We start from the raw sequence: 5,378 nt of genomic DNA on the forward strand, positions 1-5,378 counted from the left end.
AGAAGGCAACATAAGGGGGGTAGAGGGAGTCCTCTAAGCAAACTTCACCAACCTTGTGGTTTTCACTAAACTAAACTAAACTAAACTAAACTAAACTAAACTAAACTACTAAACTAAAAACAAGCTGGTAGTTCTTCTCACCACTTCTTATATGCTACTGAAAGCTACGACTCTTTTTTTAAAAATTTAAATTCAATTTTCTAATATATAGTACAACATTAGTTTCAGATGTAATTTTTAATAATTCATCAGTTGCATATAACACCCCGTGCTCATCCCATCACGTGCCCTTCTTAATGCCTGTTACTCATTTACTGCATCCTCCTACCCATCACCCCTTCAGCAACCCTCAATTTGTTTTCCAGAGTTAAGAGTCTCTTATGGTTTTTCTTTCTCTCTCTGATTTTTTCCCTTTCAGTTTTCCCTTCTTCTGTTATGGTCCTCTGCACTATTCTTGTATTCTGCATATGAGTGAAACAATATGATAATTGTCTTTCTCTGATTGGCTTATTTAACTCTGCGTAATACCCTCCAGTTCTATCCACGTTCACGTACATGGCAAGTATTCATCTTTTCCATTGTACATATAGACCACATCTTCTTTATTCATTCCTCTGTTGGAGGACGTCTTGGCACCTTCCACATTTTGAAAGCCATGATTATGAGGGCAAGCACCACATGGTGTTGAAACTTATCAGAGCAAGAAAATATGGGAAGAAAACAGGTTAGGATGAATGACTCTCATGGGCATTCTTTGGGAACTAGATTTTATCAATGACTTTCCTGAATGTAGCTTTTACATCTTTGTTCCTCAGGCTGTAGATCAAGGGGTTCAACAGGGGGATGACCATGGGGTAAAAGACAGACACAATCTTCTCCTCTGGGAATTGGTCTGAGTTACTTCTCTGGTACATGAAGGCAAGTGTCCCGAAGAAGAGGACAACAGTGGTGAGGTGGGAGGCATATGTGGAGATGATCTTGGCTCTCCCACCAGCAGACCTCACCCTCAGGATGGCTCTGATTATGAGCATATAGGACGCCATGATGATCATGACATTGGCAAGGAACATGAACTTGGCAAAAAGAGGATGACAATCACATTTTATGTCATGCTGTTCCAGGCAAGCTTCAGCAGGGATGGGAAGTCACAGAAGAAGTTGAACTGATTGTGGTCACAGAAGGAGAGGGTGAAGGTGCATGTGGTATGCAGGATGTCCCCTGATACCCCATAGACATAGGCTGCAGCCAAGGATCCCCTGCAGGTGCCTGGAGTCATGGCCAGGTTATATGCAATGAGTTGCTGATGGCAACAAAGTGGTCATAGACCATCACTGCCAGCAGGAAACACTCTGTGCCTGCAAAGATGGTGAAGAAAAGACCGCATAGCACATTGACCAAAGGAGATGACTATCTTGCCTGTGGCCAGTGTGTCTGTCCAGGATCTGAGGGGTGATCACTGAGGCATAGCAGGCATCCAGCAGGGCGAGATGGCTCAGGAAGAAGTACATGGGGGGGTGTGGAGTTGGACATCCACTTGGATCAGAATGATAATTCCCACATTCCCCAGAAGGGTGATGATATAGAAAATGAGAAACATCAGGAAGAGGGGAATCATCAGTTCAGGGTGATCTGTGAAGCCCACAAGGATGAACTCCATCACAGCAGTGAGATTATTATTTTTTTTTTTTGGGCCATAGACTTGATATAGCTAGATGGTTGGAAGAGGCAGATGGCATCAGAGATTCCAGAACTGAAGGCCTTTGCTTTCTTCAGTGTCAGATATTAGATGACAATCTCAGATATTCTCTGTTCAGAGAGAGAGAAGAAAATGTTTGCCATCTCGAGAATCTACAACTAGCAGTTACAATGGAGGGCTTTTACCTATCTCTCTGTCCCTCCTGAAATCAGTGGGTCAGTATTTCTTCAAGTGTGCTTGCTTGCTTGTCATCTTTAAGACCAGAGAATCTTAGACTGTCAAGACTGGAAGGGACCATTGTAGCATCTCTCTATTCTAGAATACCCCTGACAAATTGTTGCATAGCCCTCGGGTACACCAGGGCTACCTCAGATGGCCTCTTAGGCTGTGCTCTGCACTACTCCATGTGGGGCAGCTCATTGGCCTGTAGTGAGTGGTGCCTCCAGAGTTGTCAGATACAGGGCCTTGGGCTAATGCTTTCTGTGATGGGGACTTTGGGGGCACTCTATCTTTGGAAAGGTCTCCCTGTTGGGGAAGCCACATGGCTTCTTCCATATCTCCTACATGTTGACATATTCTACATACTGATGTTATGTTGAGTAGAATCCCTCTCTCCCAAGACAGTGTTAATGATCACTTTTATCTAATCTCATCTCCAAGTCAAACGTTTCTAGTTACTTCAGCAATTCCTTTTGAGTGTTTTCATCATCTGCTTCTGTTCTCCTGTGAACCAGGTCATCATCTGTCTCGGATTTCTTTCCCTAGGGTCTGAGAAAGAAAGCGACTCTGTGGAAACCTTTACATTTATGGAGACCTTATTCTGTGTCAGATATTTCCTTTCCACATTAACTTAGCGGTCATCCCAATAGTCCTAGAATAATCATTATGGGTTTCACTTTTGAAATGTGTTATTAGCTAAGGTTCAGAAAGTTAAAGTGGCTTGTCAAAGAATAAGTTGCAAGTGGTGAAGCCAGGATTTAAACCATGATGTCCTAACTCCAGGACATTGCTTGTTTTCCCACCCTACAATGGTCCTTCACCTTTTCCTTTAATTTTTAGCTTTCATAGGCTAGAGGTATGGGGTTTATAGTGTTTGGTAGAACCAATTTTCTATAGAAATAAGACTGATTCTTCACTTTCTGTCAGTAGAATGAATTATTTTGTCAGCTACTTATTGCTCTGGGCTCAACTCTCTGGGATAAAGCCTTTTGGGGATCAGGATGGAGGCTACTCTGTCAGGGATTCTAAGACTTCACTGAGAGGCTGATTGGTTAGGGTTAAAGAAGACTTGTTTGTGAACTATGGAGTTCTCACTGGCCATAGAACTTCCACAGAACATTTTGGGGTAATCTGTCAATTTTGATCCTTTGGGATTCCATGGCTCATAAGGCAAAAAGTGGTCCCAGGGTTTCAGACACAAAATACGAGGTCCACCAAGTTTCTAATAATTAACACCTTCAACAAGGTGTGGAAATTGATATATAGCAGATCTATTGCTTGGCAGTAGCCTGAGTATGGACGACCCTCGTTCTTTCCATTGCTTCCATCTTTTTTGGCCTGTGCTTTCTAACCTGGGTCTAGTGGACACTGAAGATGAAAGGAAGTCCTAGATTGCTGAACTAAAGGGAATTCTTGGGATTCTAAGACTAGTTTAAGCATCTTCCCTCCAGAACATTGTTATTACTGTGATATTTTTTTCTGTGCTCCAACCATCTGCTTATTTCTGTCCCTTTCTCAAAGGAGTTTCCTATCATTTCTATATTCCTTGCTTCCTTTAGCTGACCTGAACATAGTCATGGCTTATCACCCCTTAGCGTTTCATTGCTGTTAGTACTATGAGGAACATTATTTCAGGATTTCCTGGCAGAAATACTTTAAAAAGAGAGTTTTATTTACCCAGCTGTCCTTTTTTTTGGTGGGGGGGGGGGAGGGAGGGGTGACAGTCCAAAAGTCAAAAAGTTGAAAGGATATAGCCAGCCCCCATATTAACTGTCTGTTGTATCCAAAGGTACACAACAGCTTTCACACCTTCAGCTGGGCTGTGAATGGGGCTGGTATTGTGACATCTCTTTGAGACCTTTCCTTAACTCAGCTTGGAACTTTTTATCACAGACATCCTGCATTTGCACCCAAATCTATTATTTTGGTCTATGACTCAGGAGCTCCTTCTTTCATGGAAGTATTTTCCATCTTTATTTAGCCACAAAGGCTTTCTTTTTTCCTTCTTTCCACAGATGTGCAAATTTAGAGCTAAGGAACTCCTGCTTTAAGTGTGCCATGCTTAACTAGACATTCTCCGAGGACTCTTTTCTTGCTGCTCCTATCTCTGGATCCTAAGATTACAAATATGAGTTTCTCTGAGGGTCTTAATATATTACTCTGAATGCTTCAGAAAAAAAATGAATGTTTCAATAATTTGAACTAAATAGCCAATGAATTCAGATTTCTGAACAATCTTATGCTTTGCAGACTTATAGCTATATCCCACTGCTTAGTAGGATGTGGACTGTCATGATTGGCCAATCACAGCACCTTTGTTCCCAGAATGGTCCATAACCTTTCAGTCCATCCCTTTGACATGCCCCATAACACTGGTGTAGCAGCTCACACAGCCTGGCAACAGACACGCATCCTGCCCTAACTGATCTTTTTCACCTAGAGGGTCACATTCACCAGGCAGCTCTCTCCTGCACAGTGATCACTACAACTAGCATCTATTCAAGCCATTGGTTGTCTTAAAGGGAAAATGATGAGAATGTTCCTTGAAACTTCGAACAACTTTTAGCTGTTGTACTGTTTCTGTGTCCATCTGAACGTGGCATTATGTCAGGTGAGCATCTGGGTGACCGGGTTCTCTTTCTCTCCAGTGTTTGGGGGTCACTGCACACATGGCTCTCAGGATGGGCTCAGTGAACCTGAGACATTGAAATGGCAGCTCACATCCTCCTCTCCACACCTGTTGAAGGCACCCACAAGCCTCCAGAGACCCCGGACCTGACAGACACACAGAACCCGGAACTGGAAAGAATGATGTGGTGATGTGGTTCTGTGATTTTCCAGCTCTGCTCCTCAGACGTCCCAGCTTTTGCAGAGCTACCAACTCAGCTTCAAGCAACGCAGCAATTCCTTGAACTCTTGTAAACAGCCAGGTGCTTCATTTTATTTTGTTTGGAAAGGGGGTTCCAATGTTAAAAAGAGACTTGACTGCACCTGGTCTACTATGTTCTCTTCTTTTGGCAGATGGGAAAATTGAAGCCCAGAGAAGAAGCAACTTTACCCAGTGTGTCAGAAAACATTCCCTCCCCAATTTATCCTGGTGGGGGCTCTACACTTAGTGTCTTATTTGGAGCCTCAGGAGAGGCCATGGAGTCATTAAAGAACAAACCAGAACTTACAAGCCAGGGTGGGGCCACAGGGATGAGAAGGTTGTTGGGAAACTCAGAGGCCAGGGGCTCCTGACTTATCACCTTCCCCCTCACTGCACTTCCCTCCTGTGATATCCATTTCCACATCATCTTCTCGAAAGCTGCTCATTACAAGTATCTTTCTTTCTGACCTCACCAGCTGAGACAGCCTCCTCAGAGGGGTCCAGGCCCATCCTTGGTTCATGCTGTAAATACTTGGTTATTCAACAGTGTGGTTGTCAGGGGAGTAATAATATCCGAATGCCGACTATTATTCA

At 43.3% G+C, this 5,378-nt stretch overlaps 1 pseudogene; it reads right to left on the reverse strand.

Annotated features, from left to right (window-relative positions):
* Window positions 1–272: 272 nt before the first annotated feature.
* Window positions 273–1,994, reverse strand: LOC144293176 (olfactory receptor 9I1-like; annotated as a pseudogene).
* Window positions 1,995–5,378: the final 3,384 nt, after the last annotated feature.

This window comes from Canis aureus, chromosome 21 (assembly GCF_053574225.1).
Source record: "Canis aureus isolate CA01 chromosome 21, VMU_Caureus_v.1.0, whole genome shotgun sequence".
Lineage (NCBI taxonomy): Eukaryota > Metazoa > Chordata > Mammalia > Carnivora > Canidae > Canis > Canis aureus.